A 22,855-nucleotide genomic window follows, 5' to 3' on the forward strand; every position below is an offset into this window, starting at 1 on the left:
GGAGTTTTCCTTTTGATCTTCCTTTTGGAAAAAAATTGGATCTTTCTGTTTTGACTTGTTGCATGCTATAGTTTTTTCTCTTTTTCGGTGCGAATCTTTTTGCTTGAATCTTTTTCTTTTGCATGTTGCCGCTGTTTCTGTTTGTGTCTTTGGATGATGATTTTTTGCTTGATTTTGAAAAGCTTGTGCTTTTGCTGTTTTTCCTTTGGTCTTTTTGGTGTTCTGATGAACTGTAGTAATAGTGTTGGTAAACTGTAGGAGCAATGCTTTTCCTGATAAACTGTAGGAGGGTGGATTTTTTGCGTTTTTTGCTTCCTTCGCTTTCTTTTCTGGACTTTATTCTGATGAGTGCCGAGATGTAGATTGTAGAAATGATTTTGAGGACCCTTCTTGTTTACTGCCTCCAAGGGATGCTCCAAGACTTCTTGAGTTTTGGGGTTTATCCCTTTTTGGTTAATCCGTCCGTTTGAGATGTTTTGACCCATGTCCGATATGTTTTTAAGTAATCCACTTTTCTTTTCTTTTTGTAGGATTTAGTTGGCCTCATGTCTTCCCGAAATAACGTTGTAGAGATGCCTTCCCAGGTTCCTGCGGGTATGGCCGATTGGGTGGACTCCATGGTTCTCCTGTGTGTCTCGCTGGCTGATTCTGAGTTTTGTGCTCAGCTTATGCAGTTTCACAGTGTCTGTAGCAATTCTGGTGATGAGAAGAACTATGAACTTGTACCTCCTTCTTCTGACGAGAGAGTCTGTTTTTCAACTCGGGTTGTTGATGGTCGCCCTTTCTTTTATGTTTATGATTTTTTCTTTGGTCCGCTGGGTAATACTCTTCCTTTTACTCAATTTGAAACTGACCTGTTATGGTCTTGTAATATTTCCCCCTCTCAACTTCACCCTAATTCCTGGGGTTTTATAAAGATTTTTTAATTGTTGTGCAATGGTTTTGGTATCCCTGCTTCCCAATCTCTCTTTTTCTATCTGTTTGTCTTGACTAAGCCCGGAGTGGTAAAAAAGAAGGCAGCTTGGGTCTCCTTTCGCTCTACCCAAGGAAAGAAGGTTTTTTCCATGTTTGACGAGTCATTCCGTGATTTTAAAAACTACTTTTTCAAGGTCCGAGCTGTTGAAGGAGCTCGGCCCCTTTTTTCTGGACGAAAATGATGAGCCTGCCTTTCCCCTGGAATGGCAAAAAGATGTGAGGGTCTCCAAGTATTCTTGGGACATGTTGGATGAGGCTGAGCGGGCCTTTCTGACTGTTTTGGAAGAGCGCTGGGGTCAGCCTCCCCATCTTGATACAAAGAAATTTCTAACCAATCCTTCTCTTCTTCAAACTGAACTGGGTATCTTGTGTTTTCTTTGCTATCTGTTTATGTTTTACTTGTAGCTGTATTTCCGACTTGTTCGATTTGTAGCTTGACTTCTGTTTGATTTGCAGAGGCAATGAAGAATAACGAATCCATGAAGGCTTTTAAGAGGGCGCAGAAGGCGACTACTGCCAGGAATATTGCCGCCAAGACGGCTGGGGAGGGTCCTCCCAAGTGCGCGAGAAGCCATCAGTGCCGAGTTCCCCTATAGTGAAGAAAGCGATTCCGACACCTCGGGTCCGCTTGGTGGATCCTCATCCTGCACCTGCCGTTCTATCTGCTACCCCTCCAAGTAAGAAGCAAAAGACGGTTGAGCCCTTCGACCTTAATGCCCCTGACTTCAATGCCATCGAGTTCATAGATCAACAAATTGGGCCCTATGGTACCCTTTCGATGGATGATGTGTCCATCCTCCATCATTTGGAATTTATGGCCCGGAATCACGTGCAGATGGCATTTATGGTGGTCGCTATACACCGGACTGCTCAAAATCTCCCTCTTCATGCCACCAAGGCATTTATGGAGGAGGCAAAGCAAGAGTTTGACCGGATGAAGGGGCTGAAGGAGGAGCTCGAATTAAAGGTGACCAAGTTAGAGAAGGATCTAGAGAATGAGAATGCGAGTTCCCTTTCATTGGCAGCTTCTTTGAGGTTGGCCGAGGACACAGCTCTGATGCATAAAGATAGTTATGTTACAAATTATCGGGATGTGATGCGTCTGAGGGGGGAGTTGGACAGTGCTCGGGAGGATTATTCTGAGCTCCAAGGTCATCTTGTCGGCAGCATGACTGCTGCTTATGAGAACTTGAAGGAGAAAGTTCGGGTCATTGCTCCCGAGGCCGATCTTACCCTTTTCAGTTTAGATGATGTTGTCAGAGATGGCAAGATTGTCCCTGATGACGAGGGTGATGATGATGCTGATCCTCCTCCTGTGTCCTCTTCCAAAGTGTCGACTACCTCTGCTCCCCCGGTTGCACCTGATTCGGATTGCCAAGTTCTGAACCGGGAGGATGGAACTGTAGATGTCGTGCCTATTCAGACTCGTCCTCCTTCTCCTTGTCCTGATACCGCAAAAGATGCTCCTGATGTTTGCTGATCTTTTTCTGGATTCTCATGTTAGTTGGCCCGGCTTGTGGGCTCTTAAAACTTTTTATTTAGTTGCTGACGTTTTCTGGTTGTTTTGTCTGGCAACCTTTTGAAAAACAAAAGTAGCTCGTTATCCTTTTTTTATGGCCTCCGAGGCTTTAAAACTTTGTAGATTATATCAAGGTTTTTTGATATTTTCTTCTGTTTTCTGAGAATGTTGGTCCTTGCAATTTTGACCTTTTTGGATTGCCTCATGCTTGTTTGTAGCTTGGATCCTTCTGTATTTGTGTGGATCCGACTTGTTTTCTCGTTTTTTGTAGGTATTTTTGGTGTTTCTCCAACTGATTTCTTTGTGTTGATTCCCTTTGTTTCTGTAATCCTCTTTCCTGGACCTTCGTTAGGTCTCTTTCAGGGATTACCTTGTTCGTAGGAGTCCGACTTCATTTAGGTCGGTCTCTTCTGAGTTATATCTGTAATCTTCTTTCTTGGATCTTTATCAGATCTCTTTCAGGGGTTACTTGCATATCTTTTTAGTAGCAGGAGTCCGACTTGGTTATATCGGTCTCCTTTAAGTTATTTTTCGTAGTCCTCTTTCTTGGATCTTTGTCAGATCTCTTTCAGGGACTACTTGTATAACTTTTTTAGTGATAGGAGTCCGACTTGGTTATGTCGGTCTCCTTTAAGTTATTTCTGTAATCCTCTTTTTTGGACCTTTGTCAGGTCTCTTCCAGGGATTACTTTGATAACTTTTTAATGGTAGGAGTCCGACTTGGTTATATCGGTCTCCTTTAAGTTATTTTTCGTAGTCCTCTTTCTTGGATCTTTGTCAGATCTCTTTCAGGGACTACTTTGATAACTTTTTAATGGTAGGAGTCCGACTTGGTTATATCGGTCTCCTTTAAGTTATTTTTCGTAGTCCTCTTTCTTGGATCTTTGTCAGATCTCTTTCAGGGACTACTTGTATAACTTTTTAGTTTTGGGCTGATTTTGTTATGTCAGGCCCTTCTAAGTTAAAGTAATCCTCTTTAATAGGGTTGGCCAGACCTCTTTCCAGGGTTTACTTATAACTTGGGTTGACTTGGTCCGACTTGGCCAGTCTTTAAGTTATTATATTAGCTATCCGTAAGACCTCGTCAGGTTCTTTTTTTTGGATTACTTTCGATAACTTCTTACATTATTCTGTGTTCATCTTTGCCGATTTGTAGAAAATGGTTGGCGTCTTTAGATCGTCCTTTGGGTGAATCGCGTTTTCACCTTTATCGGACAATTGTCTTTATCGTGGTCGCGCAGTGAATTTGTTTTTCACTTTCTGTCGACCTGTTGCTTTATAATCGGACGATGAATACTTCAGATTAATGCGTCTTGGAATCTTGTAGAATATCTAAATAAACTTTATTGAGAGAAAAAATGCAAATATATACATATGGGAATTTCCTTGTTCCTTTAAGTCGGGTATGATCTAGGTCTCAACATGGTGCCTCATTAAAAAATGTTTTCAGGAAAAAGAGCGCATCCATTTAGTGAGATCCTTTACCTTTTCTAACTGTAGTACCTTCTTAGGTTGCAGGCGTGCCATGATCGAGGAAGCTCTCGTCCATCAAGCTCGGACAGTCTGTAGTAGCCCTTCCCCAGTACTTCAATGACTCGGTAGGGTCCTTTCTAGTTTGCTGCCAGCTTTCCTTCTCCGGATCGAGTTGTTCCAATGTCATTTCTAATTAGGATGAGATCATTCTCTGCAAAACTTCTCGGCACTACCTTTTGATTATATCTGGAAGCCATTCGTCGCTTTAGAGCTTCTTCCCTGATCCGAGCTCTTTCTTGGATTTCGGGTAGCAAGTCGAGCTCTTCTCTCTGAAGTTGGGAATTTGCTTGTTCATTGTAGTGGACTACTCGGGGAGATCCTTCTTCGATTTCTATTGGAATCATTGCCTCCGCTCCGTATGCTAGTCGGAATGGTGATTCGTTTGTAGTAGAATGGGGGATTGTTCGATACGCCCATAGGACTTGTGGAAGTTCCTCGGCCCAGGCTCCCTTTGCTTCTTGTAGCCTCCGCTTTAGTCCGGCCAATATGACTTTGTTGGCCGCTTCGGCTTGTCCATTGGCTTGGGGATGTTCGACGGAGGTGAACTGGTGTTTTATGTTCAAGTCGGCCACCAATTTTCTGAAGCCTGCCTCTGTAAATTGGGTACCGTTGTCTGTGGTGATGGAGTATGGTACCCCGAACCTCGTAATAATGTTCCTATATAGGAATTTTCGACTTCTTTGTGCGGTGGCGTTGGCCAGGGGTTCTGCCTCGATCCATTTTTGTGAAATAGTCTACTCCTACTATGAGGAATTTTACTTGTCCCGATCCCTGTGGGAAGGGTCCGAGAAAGTCGAGTCCCCATTTCGCAAATGGCCAGGGTGAGGTCACGCTGATGAGCTTTTCTGGTGGGGCAATGTGAAAGTTGGCATGCTTCTGGCATGGTGGGCATGTCCTTACAAATTCTGTAGCCTTCTTTTGTAGAGTTGGCCAATAGAATCCCGCCCGGAGTATCTTTTTGGTGAGAGCTTGTGCTCCAAGATGATTTCCACAAATGCCGCTGTGTACTTCTTCCAAGACTTCCTTTGTGTTGGAAGTTGGTACGCATTTTAGTAAAGGTGTTGATATCCCTCTTTTGTACAGCGTGTTGTTTATGATAGTGTAGTACTGTGCTTTCCTTTTTAGCCTCTTTGCCTCCTTTTCATATGTAGGGAGTTTTTCTGTTTTGAGGTAGTTTATTTTGGGGGTCATCCATCCTTGATCCCGACCTATTATGGCTAGGATTCTTTCTTCTTCCGCTATTGACGGGTTCTGTAATACCTCCTGGATGAGGCTTCTATTGTTGCCCCCTGGTTTGGTGCTGGCTAATTTTGAAAGGGTGTCAGCTCGGGCATTTTGCTCACGAGGTATGTGGTGGATCCTATATTCCCCGAGTTGTCCGAGTTGTTTTTTGGTTTTATCCAAATATTTCTTCATGGTCGGATCTTTGGCTTGGTAGCTTCCTGTTATTTGTGAGGTGATGACTTGTGAGTCATTGTAGATGTTGAGTTTCCGAGCTCCAACCTCCCTAGCCAGCTTCAGACCGGCTAATAATGCTTCGTATTCTGCCTGGTTGTTTGAGGCCGGGAATCCGAATTTAAGGGAGAGCTCAAGTTGAGTTCCTTGGTTGCTCTCAATTATCACACCTGCACTGCTTCCTGTTTTATTCGAGGATCCGTCTACGTATATGTTCCATTCTATGGGGATTTCCGGGATGTCTGTAATTTCTGCGATGAAGTCGGCCAGGTGTTGCGATTTGATTGTTGTATGCACCTCGTATTGGAGGTCGAATTCGGACAACTCGATTGCCCATTGTAGGATTCTTCCTGCTAGATCTATTTTCTGCAATATCCCTTTTATGGGTTGGTTGGTTCGAACTATAATGGTATGCGCTTGGAAATATGGGCGAAGCCGCCGGGATGTGAGGATCAGAGCGTAGGCAAACTTTTCTATTTTCTGGTAGTTCAGCTCGGATCCCTGTAGTGCTTTGCTAATGAAGTAGATGGGTTTTTGCCCATGTTCGTCTTCTCTGACTAGTGCTGAGGCTATTGCCCGGCTTCCTACTGCGAGATATAATATGAGCGGTTCTCCTTCTTGTGGTCGAGATAGGATAGGTGGTCGTCCTAAGAACTCCTTGAAGTTTAGGAAGGCTTGCTCACATTCTGTCGTCCATTCGAACTGTTTTCCCTTTCTTAAAGTAGCATAGAAGGGAAGAGATCTTATCGCAGCTCCTGCTAAGAATCGGGATAGAGCGGCCAACCTCCCGTTGAGTTGTTGTACTTCTTTGATACAGGTTGGGCTCTTCATGTTGAGTATGGCTCGACACTTGTCTGGATTTGCTTCAATCACCCTTTGTGTGAGCATGAAGCCCAAGAATTTGCCGGCTTCTACTGCGAAGGTGCATTTTGCGGGATTGAGCCGCATGTTGTGTTTCCTGATAGTGTAAAACACTTGAGTCAGGTCGGATAACAATGTATCTTCGCTTTGTGTCTTTATCAACATATCGTCTACATAAACTTCCATGATTTTTCCGATGTGATCTGAGAAAACTTTATTCATTAGCCTTTGATAAGTAGCCCCTGCGTTCTTGAGACCAAAAGGCATCACGATGTAACAGTAGTTTGCTTTCGGTGTTAGGAACGAGGTTTTTTCTTGATCTGGTGGATACATGGGGATTTGGTTGTACCCTGAATATGCGTCCATGAATGAGAGATACTTATATCCTGATGAAGCATCCACTAGAGCGTCGATGCTTGGGAGTGGGTAGGGGTCTTTTGGGCAGGCTTTGTTGTGGTCGGTGTAGTCGGTGCACATTCGCCACTTCCCATTTGACTTTTTTACCAAGACGACGTTTGCTAGCCATAGTGGATATTTGACTTCCCTTATGAACCCGGCCTCAAGTAGCGCTTGTACTTGTTCTTCTACAGCCTGAGCTCGTTCTGGTCCAAGTTTTCTTCGTCTTTGTTGTACCGGCTGGGATCCCGGATAGACTGCCAATTTGTGGCTCATTAGTTCGGGATCGATACCTGGCTTGTCGGCAGCTTTCCATGCGAAGAGATCAACATTATCTCGTAGGAACCGTATTAATGATTCCTTTATGTCTCCTTTCAGGATCGTGCCAATATTAGTTGTTTTATCCGAGGTGTCTCCGATCTGGATTCTTTCTACTTCTCCTTCGGGTTGTGGTCGGAATTCTTCTCGCCTCTGGACTCCACCGAGCTCGATTGTGTGGAACTCTCCTCCTTCACTTCGGAGGTTTAGGCTTTCGTTATAACAGCGACGTGCCATCTTTTGATCTGCCTTTATTGTGGCTATCCCTTCTGCAGTTGGGAATTTCATACATAGATGTGGGGTTGAAACTATTGCGCCGAGTTGATTTAACGTTGTCCGACCTATTAAGGCATTGTAGGTTGAGCTTACGTCGACCACGATGTAGTCTATCTTGAGTGTTCTGGATTGGTTTCCCTTTCCGAAGGTTGTATGCAGCGATACGTATCCCAACGGTTGAACTGGGGCATCTCCTAGTCCGAACAGGCTGTTCGGGTATGCTCTTAGCTCTTTTTCTTCTAGACCGAGTTTGTCGAAGGCACTTTTGAATAAGATGTCGGCAGAGCTTCCCTGGTCAATTAATGTACGGTGAAGGTTGGCGTTTGCCAGTATGATCGTAATGACCATGGGGTCGTCGTGTCCCGAGATGATTCCGGATGCGTCTTCCTTGGTAAATGTGATTGCTGGGATGTCTGGGGCTTCCTTTTTTCCTTCGACGTGGTATACTTCTTTGAGGTGTCGCTTTCGGGATGATTTGGAGATTCTTCCTCCAGCAAATCCGTCGTGTATCACGTGAACCTGTCTCTCCGGTGTGCGAGGTGATCGTTCAGATCGTCCAACATCCTCATCCCTTCTTCTTTTTCTTGGTTCGTCATCCCGATTGGCCAAAAACCGATCTAGCTTTCCTTCTCTTACTAGTTTTTCTATGACGTTTTTCAAGTTGAAGCATTCGTTGGTGGAATGCCCTCGAAGTCCGTGATACTCACAGTATTCATTCCAATTTCCTCCTCCTCTTTTGCCTTTAAGTGGCCGAACTGGAGGGATTTTCTCTGTATGTGGTGCACGAAATTGTGATCACTACTTTTTAATACACAAAACAATCCCCGGTAATGGCTTCAAAGACTTGGTGCTCAATACCATGGCATAAACACAACTTCGCACAACTAACCAGCAAGTGCACTGGGTCGTCCAAGTAATACCTTACGTGAGTAAGGGTCGATCCCACGGAGATTGTTGGTATGAAGCAAGCTATGGTCACCTTGTAAATCTCAGTCAGGCAGACTCAAATGGGTATAGTGATGAACGAATAAAGCATAAAGATAAAGATAGAGGTACTTATGTATATCATTGGTGAGAGCTTCAGATAAGCGAATGAAGATGCCTTCCCTTCCGTCTCTCTGCTTTCCTACAGCCTTCATCCAATCCTTCTTACTCCTTTCCATGGCAAGCTTATGCAAGGGTTTCACCGTTGTCAGTGGCTACCTCCCATCCTCTCAGTGAAAACGTCGCCTATGCTCTGTCACAGCATGGGTAATCAGCTGTCGGTTCTCGGTCAGGCCGGAATAAAATCCATTGATCCTTTTGCGTCTGTCACTAACGCCCCGCCTGCTAGGAGTTTGAAGCACGTCACAGTCATTCAATCATTGAATCCTACTCAGAATACCACAGACAAGGTTAGACCTTCCGGATTCTCTTGAATGCCGCCATCAGTTCTCGCCTATACCACGAAGATTCCGGTTAAAGAATCCAAGAGATATTCACTAGAGCCTTGTATGCTTGTAGAACAAGAGTGGTTGTCAGTCACCTTGTTCATGAGTGAGAATGATGATGAGTGTCACGGATCATCACATTCATCAAGTTGAAGAACAAGTGATATCTTGGAACAAGAACAAGCGGAATTGAATAGAAGAACAATAGTAATTGCATTAATACTTGAGGTACAGCAGAGCTCCACACCTTAATCTATGGTGTGTAGAAACTCCACCGTTGAAAATACATAAGAACAAGGTCTAGGCATGGCCGAATGGCCAGCCCCCAAATGATCTAAGAGCTAGATGTCCGAAGATTATCAAAGGATCTAAAAATAATCCAAAGATGAAAATACAATAGTAAAAGGTCCTACTTATAGAAAACTAGTAGCCTAAGGTGTACAAAGATGAGTAAATGACATAAAAATCCACTTCCGGGCCCACTTGGTGTGTGCTTGGGCTGAGCAATGAAGCATTTTCGTGTAGAGACTCTTCTTGGAGTTAAACGCCAGCTTTTATGCCAGTTTCGGCGTTTAACTCCCATTTAGGTGCCAGTTCCGGCGTTTAACGCTGGAAATTCTGTAGGTGACTTTGAACGCCGGTTTGGGCCATCAAATCTTGGGCAAAGTATGGACTATCATATATTGCTGGAAAGCCCAGGATGTCTACTTTTCAACGCCGTTGAGAGCGCGCCAATTGGGCTTCTGTAGCTCCAGAAAATCCACTTCGAGTGCAGGGAGGTCAAAATCCAACAGCATCTGCAGTCCTTTTCAGTCTCTGGATCAGATTTTTGCTCAGGTCCCTCAATTTCAGCCAGAAAATACCTGAAATCACAGAAAAACACACAAACTCATAGTAAAGTCCAGAAAAGTGAATTTTAGCTAAAAACTAATAAAAATATACTAAAAACTCAACTAAAACTACTAAAAACATACTAAAAACAATGCCAAAAAGCGTATAAATTATCCGCTCATCACAACACCAAACTTAAATTGTTGCTTGTCCTCAAGCAAATGAAAATCAAATAAGATAAAAAGAAGAGAATATACTATAGACTCCAAATTATCAATGAAACTTAGCTCCAAATTAGATGAGCGGGACTAGTAGCTTTTTGCCTCCAAACAGTTTTGGCATCTCACTTTATCCTTTGAAATTCAGAATGATTGGCTTCTTTAGGAACTCAGAATCCAGATAGTGTTATTGATTCTCCTAGTTAAGTATGATGACTCTTGAACACAGCTACTTATTGAGTCTTGGACGTGGCCCAAAGCACTCTGTCTTCCAGTATTACCACCGGATACATACATGCCACAGACACATAATTGGGTGAACCTTTTCAGATTGTGACTTAGCTTTGCTAGAGTCCCCAATTAGAGGTGTCCAGGGTTCTTAAGCACACTCTTTTTGCCTTGGATCACAACTTTATTTCTTTCTTTTTCTCTTTCTCTTTTTTTTCGTTTTTTTTTTCGTTTTCTCCTTCCTTTTTTTTTTGTATTCACTGCTTTTTCTTGCTTCAAGAATCATTTTTATGATTTTTTCAGATCCTCAGTAACATGTCTCCTTTTTCATCATTCTTTCAAGAGCCAACAATTTTAACATTCATGAACAAATTCAAAAGACATATGCACTGTTCAAGCATACATTCAGAAAACAAAAAGTATTGTCACCACATCAAACTAATTAAGCTAGTTTTAAAGATGAATTCGAAATCCTGTACTTCTTGTTCTTTTGTGATTAAAAACAGTTTTCTTTTAAGAAAGGTGATGGATTCATAGGACATTCATAACTTTAAGGCATAGACACTAAGACACTAATGATCATAAGACACAAACATAGATAAACATAAAGCATAATTTTCGAAAAACAAGGAAATAAAGAACAAGGAGAATAAAGAACGGGTCCACCTTAGTGATGGCGGCTCTTTCTTCCTCTTGAAGATCCTATGGAGTGCTTGAGCTCCTCAATGTCTCTTCCTTGTCTTTGTTGCTCCTCTCTCATGATTCTTTGATCTTCTCTAATTTCATGGAGGATGATGGAGTGTTCTTGATGCTCCACCCTTAGTTGTCCCATGTTGGAACTCAACTCTCCTAGGGAGGTGTTTAATTTGCTCCCAATAGTCTTGTGGAGGAAAGTGCATCCCTTGAGGCATCTCAGGGATCTCATGATGAGTGGGGTCTCTTGTTTGCTCCATCCTTTTCTTAGTGATGGGCTTGAGGTCATGCCTTCTCAGTTGAACCGGCTTTCCTCTTGAATTTCTTTTCCATTGAGCGCCCTCTTCACAAATGTCTGTGAGGACTTGGTCCAACCTTTGATCAAAGTTGACCTTTTTTTGAGTTTGAAAGGGATCTCAGGGATCACCTTCTTCAAGGCCACAACTTCATAGAAGTGGTCTTGATGCACCCTTGAGATGAATCTCTCCATCTCCCATGACTCGGAGGTAAAAGCTTTTGCCTTCCTTTTCCTCTTTCTAGAGGTTTCTCCGGCCTTGGATGCCATAAATAGTTATGGAAAAACAAAAAGCAATGCTTTTACCACACCAAACTTAAAAGGTTTGCTCGTCCTCGAGCAAAAGAAGAAAGAAGAGAGTAGAAGAAGAAGAAATGGGGAGAGGGAGATGGCTTTGTGTTCGGCCAAAGAGGGGGAGAAGTGGTGTTTAGTTTGTGTGAAAATGAAGGAGTGAAGAAGGGTTTATGGGGAAGAGGTATTGAGGTGATTGGTGAATGGGTGAAGAAGAGAGAGGGTGGTGGGGTTGGTGGGGATCCTGTGGGGTCCACAGATCCTTAGGTGTCAAGGAAAAGTCATCCCTGCACCAAATGGCATTCAAAATCACGTTTTTAGCCATTTCTGGCGTTAAACGCCGGGCTGGTGCCCATTTCTGGCGTTTAACGCCAGGTTCTTGCCCTTTTCTGGCGTTTAACGCCAGTCTGGTGCCCCTTTCTGGCGTTAAACGCCCAGAATGGTGCCAGACTGGGCGTTAAACGCCCAACTGCTAGCCTCACTGGCGTTTAAACGCCAGTGAGTTCTTCCTCCAGTGTGTGCTGTTTTTCTTCCTGTTTTTCATTTTGTTTTTGCTTTTTCAATTGATTTTGTGACTTCTTATGATCATCAACCTACAAAAAACATAAAATAACAAAAGAGAAATAGATAAAATATAACATTGGGTTGCCTCCCAACAAGCGCTTCTTTAATGTCAGTAGCTTGACAGAGGGCTCTCATGGAGCCTCACAGATACTCAGAGCAATGTTGGAACCTCCTAACACCAAACTTAGAGTTTGAATGTGGGGGTTCAACACCAAACTTAGAGTTTGGTTGTGGCCTCCCAACACCAAACTTAGAGTTTGACTGTGGGAGCTCTGTTTGTCTCTGATTTGAGAGAAGCTCTTCATGCTTCTTCTCCATGATGACAGAGGGGTATCCTTGGGCCTTAAACACGAAGGATTCTTCATTCACTTGAATGATCAGTTCACCTCCATCAACATCAATCACAGCCTTTGTTGTGGCTAGGAAGGGTCTGCCAAGGATGATGGATTCATCCATGCACTTCCCCGTCTCTAGGACTATGAAATCAGTAGGGATGTAATGGTCTTCAACTTTTACCAAAACATTCTCTACAAGTCCATGAGCTTATTTTCTTGAGTTGTCTGCCATCTCTAGTGAGATTCTTGCAGCTTGTACCTCAAAGATCCCTAGCTTCTCCATTACAGAGAGAGGCATGAGGTTTACACTTGACCCTAAGTCACACAGAGCCTTCTTGAAGGTCATGGTGCCTATGGTACAAGGTATTGAAAACTTCCCAGGATCTTGTCTCTTTTGAGGTAATTTCTGCCTAGACAGGTCATCCAGTTCTTTGGTGAGCAAAGGGGGTTCATCCTCCCAAGTCTCATTTCCAAATAACTTGTCATTTAGCTTCATGATTGCTCCAAGGTATTTAGCAACTTGCTCTTCAGTGACATACTCATCCTCTTCAGAGGAGGAATACTCATCAGAGCTCATGAAAGGCAGAAGTAAGTCCAATGGAATCTCTATGGTCTCATTTTGAGCCTCAGATTCCCATAGTTCTTTATTGAGGAACTCATTGGAGGCTAGTGCACGCCCATTGAGGCCTCCCTCAGTGGCGTCCACTTCCTCTCTTCCCTCTCTAGATTCGGCCATGTTTATGGCCTTGCACTCTCCTTTTGGATTTTCTTCTGTATTGCTTGGAAGAGTACTTGGAGGGAGTTCAGTAACTTTCTTGCTCAGCTGTCCCACTTGTGCCTCCAAATTCCTAATGGAGGACCTTGTTTCAGTCATGAAACTTTGAGTGGTTTTGATTAGATCAGAGACCATGGTTGCTAAGTCAGAGGGGTTCTGCTTAGAGTTCTCTGTCTGTTGCTGAGAAGATGATGGAAAAGGCTTGCCATTGCTAAACCTATTTCTTCCACCATTATTGTTGAGACCTTGTTGAGGTCTCTCTTGATTCTTCCATGAGAAATTTGGGTGATTTCTCCATGAAGAATTATAGGTGTTTCCATAGGGTTCTCCTAGGTAATTCACCTCTTCCATTGAAGGGTTCTCAGGATCATAGGCTTCTTCCTCAGATGAAGCATCCTTAGTACTGCTTGGTGCATTTTGCAGTCCAGACAGACTTTGAGAAATCAAATTGACTTGTTGAGTTAATATCTTGTTCTGAGCCAGTATGGCATTCAGAGCATCAATCTCAAGAACTCCTTTCTTCTGACTTGTCCCATTGTTCACAAGATTCCTTTCAGAAGTGTACATGAATTGGTTATTTGCAACCATTTCAATGAGCTCTTGAGCTTCTGTAGGCGTCTTCTTCAGATGAAGAGATCCTCCAGCAGAGCTATCGAAAGACATCTTGGACAGTTCAGAGAGACCATCATAGAAAATACCTATGATGCTCCATTCAGAAAGCATGTCAGATGGACATTTTCTGATTAATTGTTTGTATCTTTCCCAAGCTTCATAGAGGGATTCTCCATCCTTTTGTTTGAAGGTTTGGACTTTCACTCTAAGCTTACTCCATTTTTGAGGTGGAAAGAACTTTGCCAAGAAGGCATTGACTAGCTTTTCCCAAGAGTCCAGGCTTTCTTTAGGTTGTGAGTCCAACCATATTCTAGCTCTGTCTCTTACAGCAAAAGGGAATAGCATCAGTCTGTAGACCTCAGGGTCAACCCCATTAGTCTTGACTGTGTCACAGATTTGCAAGAACTCAGCTAAAAACTGATGAGGATCTTCCATTGGAAGTCCATGGAACTTGCAATTCTGTTGCATTAGAGAAACCAATTGAGGCTTAAGCTCAAAGTTGTTTGCTCCAATGGCAGGGATAGAGATGCTTCTCCCATAGAAATTGGGAGTAGGTGCAGTAAAGTCACCCAGCACCTTCCTTGCATTGTTGGCATTGTTGTTGTTTTCGGCTGCCATGTCTTCTTCTTCTTTGAAGAATTCGGTTAGGTCCTCTACAGAGAGTTGTGCCTTGGCTTCTCTTAGCTTTCGCTTCAAGGTCCTTTCAGGTTCAGGGTCAGCTTCAACAAGAATGCCTTTGTCTTTGTTCCTGCTCATATGAAAGAGAAGAGAACAAGAAAATGTGGAATCCTCTATGTCACAGTATAGAGATTCCTTGAGGTGTCAGAAGAAAAGAAAAATAGAAGAAAGAAGAAGGAGAAGAATTCGAACTTCAATTAGATGGAGTTCGAATTGTGCATTAAGAAGGAGTGATACTCCATAAATAGAAGGATGTGAGAAGAGGGGAAGGAAATTTTCGAAAATTAAGTGAAAAAAGTTTGAAAACATTTTGAAAACACTACTTGATTTTCGAAAATAAGAGTGGGAAAGAAATCAAGTGATTTTTGAAAAAGATTTTGAAATTAGAAATTAAAAAGATTTGATTGAAAACTAATTTGAAAAAGATGTGATTGAGAAGATATGATTTGAAAAACATTTTAAAAAAAAAGATTTGATTTGAAAACAATTTTGAAAGATATGATTTTAAAATTTGATGACTTGCCTAACAAGAAAAGATATGATTCAAACATTAAACCTTTCTCAACAGAAAAGTCAACATACTTAAAATGTTCAATCAAATCATTAATTGTTAGGAAGTATCTTTAAAAAAAAAAGAAATTGATTTTGAAAACATTTGATTGAAAAGATTTGATTTGAAAAAGATTTGATTTTGAAAAACTTTGAAAACTTGAAAAAAATTGATTTGAAAAACAAAATCTTCCCCCTTGTGCCATCCTGGCGTTAAACGCCCAGAATGGTATCCATTCTGGCGTTTAACGCCCAAAATGCTACCTTCTTGGGCGTTAAACGCCCAACCAGGTACCCTGGCTGGCGTTTAAACGCCAGTCTGTCCTTCTTCACTGGGCGTTTTGAACGCCCAGCTTTTCTGTGTAATTCCTCTGCTGCATGTTCTGAATCTTCAGTTCCCTGTACTATTGACTTGAAAATAGAACCAAGATCAAATAAACAAGGCATGCAAAACACCAAACTTAAAATTAAACACTAGACTCAAACAAGAAACATAAAAATTTTTGTGGTTTTTATGGTTGTTATAATTTTTTTTTTGTGCTTTTTTCGAAAATTATGTGAAAATAGAAAATAAAGGTTTCAGAATTCTCAGTTTGGATTCCAGGAATCATTGCAATGCTAGTCTAAGACTCCGGTCCAGGAATTAGACATGGCTTCACAGCCAGCCAAGCTTTCAAAGAAAGCTTCGGTCCAAAACACTAGACATGGCCAATGGCCAGCCAAGCCTTAGCAGATCATTGCTCCAATAGCAAGATTGATAGAAATCAACAAGCTATTGTGATGATTAGTTGAAACCTCGGTCCAATGAAATTAGACATGGCTTCTCAGCCAGCCAGATTTCAACAGATCATCTTGAAACACTAGAATTCATTCTTAAGAACTCTGAAGAAAAATACCTAATCTAAGCAACAAGATGAACCGTCAGTTGTCCATACACAAAAACAATCCCCGGCAACGGCGCCAAAAACTTGGTGCACGAAATTGTGATCAATACTTTTCACAGCTCAAATAATCCCCGGTAATGGCTTCAAAGACTTGGTGCTCAATACCATGGCATAAACACAACTTCGCACAACTAACCAGCAAGTGCACTGGGTCGTCCAAGTAATACCTTACGTGAGTAAGGGTCGATCCCACGGAGATTGTTGGTATGAAGCAAGCTATGGTCACCTTGTAAATCTCAGTCAGGCAGACTCAAATGGGTATAGTGATGAACGAATAAAGCATAAAGATAAAGATAGAGGTACTTATGTATATCATTGGTGAGAGCTTCAGATAAGCGAATGAAGATGCCTTCCCTTCCGTCTCTCTGCTTTCCTACAGCCTTCATCCAATCCTTCTTACTCCTTTCCATGACAAGCTTATGCAAGGGTTTCACCGTTGTCAGTGGCTACCTCCCATCCTCTCAGTGAAAACGTCGCCTATGCTCTGTCACAGCATGGGTAATCAGCTGTCGGTTCTCGGTCAGGCCGGAATAAAATCCATTGATCCTTTTGCGTCTGTCACTAACGCCCCGCCTGCTAGGAGTTTGAAGCACGTCACAGTCATTCAATCATTGAATCCTACTCAGAATACCACAGACAAGGTTAGACCTTCCGGATTCTCTTGAATGCCGCCATCAGTTCTCGCCTATACCACGAAGATTCCGGTTAAAGAATCCAAGAGATATTCACTAGAGCCTTGTATGCTTGTAGAACAAGAGTGGTTGTCAGTCACCTTGTTCATGAGTGAGAATGATGATGAGTGTCACGGATCATCACATTCATCAAGTTGAAGAACAAGTGATATCTTGGAACAAGAACAAGCGGAATTGAATAGAAGAACAATAGTAATTGCATTAATACTTGAGGTACAGCAGAGCTCCACACCTTAATCTATGGTGTGTAGAAACTCCACCGTTGAAAATACATAAGAACAAGGTCTAGGCATGGCCGAATGGCCAGCCCCCAAATGATCTAAGAACTAGATGTCCGAAGATTATCAAAGGATCTAAAAATAATCCAAAGATGAAAATACAATAGTAAAAGGTCCTACTTATAGAAAACTAGTAGCCTAAGGTGTACAAAGATGAGTAAATGACATAAAAATCCACTTCCGGGCCCACTTGGTGTGTGCTTGGGCTGAGCAATGAAGCATTTTTGTGTAGAGACTCTTCTTGGAGTTAAACGCCAGCTTTTATGCCAGTTTGGGCGTTTAACTCCCATTTAGGTGCCAGTTCCGGCGTTTAACGCTGGAAATTCTGTAGGTGACTTTGAACGCCGGTTTGGGCCATCAAATCTTGGGTAAAGTATGGACTAGCATATATTTCTGGAAAGCCCAGGATGTCTACTTTCCAACGCCGTTGAGAGCGCGCCAATTGGGCTTCTGTAGCTCCAGAAAATCCACTTCGAGTGCAGGGAGGTCAGAATCCAACAGCATCTGCAGTCCTTTTCAGTCTCTGGATCAGATTTTTGCTCAGGTCCCTCAATTTCAGCCAGAAAATACCTGAAATCACAGAAAAACACACAAACTCATAGTAAAGTCCAGAAAAGTGAATTTTAGCTAAAAACTAATAAAAATATACTAAAAACTCAACTAAAACTACTAAAAACATACTAAAAACAATGCCAAAAAGCGTATAAATTATCCGCTCATCAGTATGGCAGACTTCTTTGTAGACATCTACTAAGGATACCCTAAGAGGAGTATAGTTATGATATTTTTTGATTTTCTCTCCCGAGTGATCCTCCTTTTTCTTGGATTCTTTATCTCGATAGGCAGAACCGAACCTTGAGGCTTCGCCAAGTCGAGAATTTTCCTCCATATTGATGTATTTCTGTGCCCGTTCTTGTACTTTGTCTAAGGATGTCGGGTATCTCTTTGATATAGATTAGCTAAATGGTCCTTCTCGTAGGCCATTTATGAGGCCCATAATGGCGGCTTCTGTTGGAAGACTTTGTATGTCCATGCATGTTTTGTTGAATCTTTCCATGTAGTTGCGAAGGCTTTCCCGATCTCCTTGCTTGATCCCTGGTAGGCTAGGTGCGTGTTTGGCTTTGTCCTTTTGTATGGAGAATCAGGCCAGGAACTTCTTAGCCAGGTCGTCGAAACTCGAGATGGATTTTCGAGGTAGGTTGTCGAACCATTTGATGGCTGTCTTGGTTAGAGTTGTTGGAAAGGCTTTGCAGCGAACTGCATCTGAGGCATCAGTGAGGTACATTCTACTTCTGAAGTTGCTGAGATGATGGTTGGGGTCCGAGGTGCCGTCATATAAAGTCATATCCGGAAGCTTGAAATCTTTTGGAATTTTGGTTTTCATAATTTCTCTGGTGAATGGATCTTGATCTTTCTGAGAGCTATCTTCTGCGGAGGATCGAGTAGCTTTAGTTTTAAGATCGGCTTCGAGTTTTACAAGCTTATCTTCTAGTTCTCTGCGCCGCCTTATCTCCCGGCGTAGATCTTCTTCTTTTTCACGTTGATGTTGGGCTTCTTTCTCAAGTTGCTCCAGTCGATTTTGAAGTGCTTCTATTACTCCCGGATTTGATGAATTTTTGTCGCCATTGGTTTCTGGAGTATTTTTTAGTATCGTGTCCGCGTTTTTATGTGGCGTTCTGTCTTCCAAACCTGAATCGTGGTCGTTGTCATGGTCATCCGCCATGTTAATGGGATGACTTCCAGGTTCCCCGGCAACGGCGCCAATGTTCCGAGGGTTACCTGAAACTGTAGGTCGATCTTGGATAAGATCGTCTGTGTTGGTCAGAACCGACGTGTCCGGCAGGTAGGGCTGGCAATTCATACCCTACCCGCGGGTACCCAACCTGGTCCTACCCGTTCGGGTAGGGTAGGTTACCCTACCCGCAGCGGGTAGGGTAGGGTACGGTCTGAGTATGCCTGCGGATAGGGTATGGTACGGGTTTAGGGTGTACCCTACCCTACCCTACCCGCACCTCATATATAACACATATTTTATAAAAATCTCTCTATATAGTGAAGAAAGTGAAAGTTGAACCCACAACCTCTCTTATGTAATGACTTATAATAAGTGAACAACCATTAAACTAGTTAATTAATTTAGTAATTTAGAGCATTGATTTTTTATTTTTTATGTTATTAATACGTATAAAATTCGAAATAATTGAAATTTATATTTACTTTGAAAAAATTTGATATTTCTGCGGGTAGGGTAGGGTAGGGTAGGGATTAGAATTTTAGGGTGCGGGTAGGGTTAGGGTTGAGAGATTCTCAACCCGCGGGTAGAGTAGTGTAGTGTTTTAATGAAATTTTCAACCCGCAGGTAGGGTTAGGGTAGGGTCCAAACCCTACCCTACCCTACCCATTGCCAGCACTACCGGCAGGTGGGTATCAGCCGGAGCTGGTGTGTCCGACTTGTTGGACTTGGTGGTGATGCTAATCCTTCATCCCCGGAGGGTGGGGGGTACCTGCAAGAGACTCCGATGCTTAAGTTAGCAAGGGTATTAAGCAGGTATTGAGTAGAATCAGAGTATGAGTTATACCTGGGTGCTCCAGTGTATTTATAATGGTGAGATGTGGCCTTCTGTGGATAAGATAAGTTAGTTATCTTATCTTATCTTATCTTGAAGTGAGGTCATCTTTAAGGGAACCGCCTTTATCTCTAGGGGCTTTTGGGCTGCCCTTAGATTTGGGGCGCGTTCCTCTATTTGGGCCCTTCATTTGGGCTTTCCTGTGACTTGGCCGAGCTCTTTGAGGAGAGGTCGGGTTGTCCCGTCTTGAAGAGGTCGGATGCTTTGTCTGCTGAACATCCCGGGTCGGACAGCTTGACCCAGGGTATGAACAGTTATCTTGTAAATCTCAGTCAGGCGGATTCAAATGGTTATGGATGATTTATGAATAAAACATAAAATAAAGATAGAGATACTTATGTAATTCATTGGTGAGAATTTCAGATAAGCGTATGGAGATGCTTTGTCCCTTCTGTCTCTCTGCTTTCCTACTGTCTTCATCCAATCCTTCTTACTCCTTTCCATGGCAAGCTGTATGTTGGGCATTACCGTTGTCAGTGGCTATAGTCCCGTCTTCTCAGTGAAAATGTTCAACGCGCTCTGTCACAGCACGGCTAATCATCTGTCGGTTCTCAATCAGGTTGGAATAGAATCCATTGATTCTTTTGCGTCTGTCACTAACGCCCAGCCTTCAAGAGTTTGAAGCTCATCATAGTCATTCAATCCTTGAATCCTACTCAGAATACCACAGACAAGGTTTAGACCTTCCGGATTCTCTTGAATGCCTCCATCAATTCTAGCTTATACCACGAAGATTCCGATTAAGGAATCCAAGAGATATCCACTCAATCTAAGGTAGAACGGAGGTGGTTGTCAGGCACTCGTTCATAGGTGAGAATGATGATGAGTGTCACGGATCATCACATTCATCAAGTTGAAGAATAAGTGATATCTTAGAACAAGAATAAGCTGAATTGAATAGAAGAACAATAGTAATTGCATTAATACTCGAGGTACAGCAGAGCTCCATACCTTAATCTATGGTGTGTAGAAACTCCACCGTTGAAAATACATAAGAACAAGGTTCAGGCATGGCCGTGAGGCAAGCCCCATGATCTAAGATAGCATAAAACTACTCAAAGATAGCTACCAAGATGAAAATACAATAGTAAAAGGTCCTATTTGTAGAGAACTAGAAGCTTAGGGTTTACAAAGATGAGTAAATGACATAAAAATCCACTTCCGGGCCCATTTGGTGTGTGCTTGGGCTGAGCATTGAAGCTTTCATGTGTAAAGACTTTTCTTGGTGTTAAACGCCATCTTTTGTGCAAGTTTGGGCGTTTAACTCCCATTCTTGTGCCAGTTCCGGCGTTTAACGCCGGGCAGTTTTGAGCTGATTTGGAACGCCAGTTTGGGCTATCAAATCTCGGGCAAAGTATGGACTATTATACATTGCTGGAAAGCCCAGGATGTCTAATTTCCAACGCAGTTAAGAGCGCGCCAATTGGGCTTCTGTAGCTCTAGAAAATCCACTTCGAGTGCAGGGAGGTTAGAATCCAACAGCATCTGCAGTCCTTTTCAGCCTCTGAATCAGATTTTTGCTCAGGTCCCTCAATTTTAGCCAGAAAATACCTGAAATCACAAAAAAACACACAAACTCATAGTAAAGTCCAGAAAAGTGAATTTTAACTAAAAACTAATAAAAATATCATAAAAACTAACTAAAACATACTAAAAACATACTAAAAATAGTGCCAAAAAGCGTATAAATTATCCGCTCATCACTGCTCCTCATAGGCATTGAACGCCCACTCTGGCTCCCTTGACTGGCGTTCAACGCCAGCAAGGTTCCTGCTCCAGGGTTTTCTGTTTCCAGTTCTGACTATTTCTGTTTCTGTTCTAACTACTGCACATGATCACAAACTTAAAGAAATAATAATGTAAGATAAACTTAAAGAAAAACAAAAATACTTAATTATGGTTGGGTTGCCTACCAAAAAGTGCTTATTTAACGTCACTAGCTTAACAGTTAGCTCCTTGCGGAGATGGATAGGGGCTCAAAGTTTCGCCCTTTATAGTGAACTTCTTGCCTGTGCTCTCATGGATGAGCTCCACATGCTCTAGAGATAGGATCTTGTTCACTGTGTGTGGAATGATTGGGTTGTCAGTGAAGACAACTCTCATGCCAGGTGAGAGGCCTTCAGTAGGATCTTTTTGTCCCTCCAACCTTTAGGTACTTTTTTCTTAGTACCAGTATTTTCAGTGCTTGATAATGGCTGCCCGACACCAAACTTAAAATTGGTGTCTGGGGCTCTGTATAAATTTGCACTGAGAGAAAGGGTTGCAACACTAGGTGTTGCACAACTGTCTCTCTTTTGTCAGAGGAAGATTTAGGGCTAGGCTTCTTGAACAAGATGTGGTCCTCCCATAACTGTAGGATCAGCTCTTCCTTTGCTACATCAATGATGGCATTGGCAGTGGCCAAGAAGGGTCTTCTAAAGATGATGGATTCATCCACTTTCTCCCCAGTATCCAAGATTATGAAATCTGCAGGGATGTAAAGGTTCTCAAACTTTACTAAAACATCCTCTACCAGACCATAAGCCTTTTTCATTGACTTGTCTACCATCTCTAATGAGATTCTTGCAGCTTGTACCTCAAAGATTCCCAGCCTCTCCATTACAGAGAGTGGCATGAGATTTATGCTTGACCCTAGGTTAGACAAAGCCTTCTCAAAAGTAATGGTGCCTATGGTGCAAGGAATCAGGAAGCGTCCGAGATCTGGCAGCTTCTGAGGTAGTTTCTGTTGAACTAAGGCATTGAGTTTCTTGGTGAGCACTAGAGGTTCTTTCTCCAATGTCTCTGTGCCAAACAACTTGGCATTTAGCTTTATGAGGGCTCACAGGTACCGATCAACTTGCTCTTCCCTAGTTTCTTCTTCCTCATCAGAGGAGGATTGATCCTCATAATCTATGATTTGCAATAAGGCATTCAAAGAAAATTCTATAGTCTCCTCATGAGCCTTAGTTGCCTTCAGTTCTTCAGTAGGGAAGCTGGTGCGTGGAATTTAACTTCGCACAACTAAACCAGCAAGTGCACTGGGTCGTCCAAGTAATACCTAAGGTGAGTCAGTGTCAATCCCACAAGGATTGTCGGCTTGTATCAAACAGTGGTTATCTTGTAAATCATAGTCAGACGGATAGAAAAGTTGTTTAGTTGTTTAAGCGCATAAAAGTAAAATAAAGATAACGTTTCTCAGTGGTTGTGAATTAAATGATAAGTAGCTAGTTAAGGCTTCGGAGATGCGTTATTCTTCTGGATCAATACTTTCTTACTGTCTAATCCAACTGTGAATGATTTCTTCTATAGCAGGCTGTATGTGATCAACGCCGGTTTGAGCAGTCGCCAATCTTCCTCTAGGCTAAACACCAGGATTAGTGCACATCGAGTCTGAATGAGAGTGAAGCTCTTGCAGTTCATTCCCTTGGTGATTCTACTCAAAACTCCACAGACAATGTTGAACCTTCCAAATCAGATAATGCTGCACCTTGATTCTAGCCTTT

At 42.5% G+C, this 22,855-nt stretch overlaps 1 non-coding gene across 1 annotated transcript; it reads left to right on the forward strand.

Moving 5' to 3' along the window:
* The first annotated feature begins 13,714 nt into the window (after positions 1 to 13,714).
* Positions 13,715 to 13,818, forward strand: LOC130977837 (small nucleolar RNA R71). The gene has a single exon (XR_009085511.1). It is a non-coding gene; the product is annotated as a small nucleolar RNA R71 (small nucleolar RNA).
* The last annotated feature ends 9,037 nt before the right edge of the window (positions 13,819 to 22,855 follow it).

This window comes from Arachis stenosperma, chromosome 4 (genome assembly GCF_014773155.1).
Source record: "Arachis stenosperma cultivar V10309 chromosome 4, arast.V10309.gnm1.PFL2, whole genome shotgun sequence".
In the NCBI taxonomy this organism is placed as follows: Eukaryota; Viridiplantae; Streptophyta; class Magnoliopsida; order Fabales; family Fabaceae; genus Arachis; species Arachis stenosperma.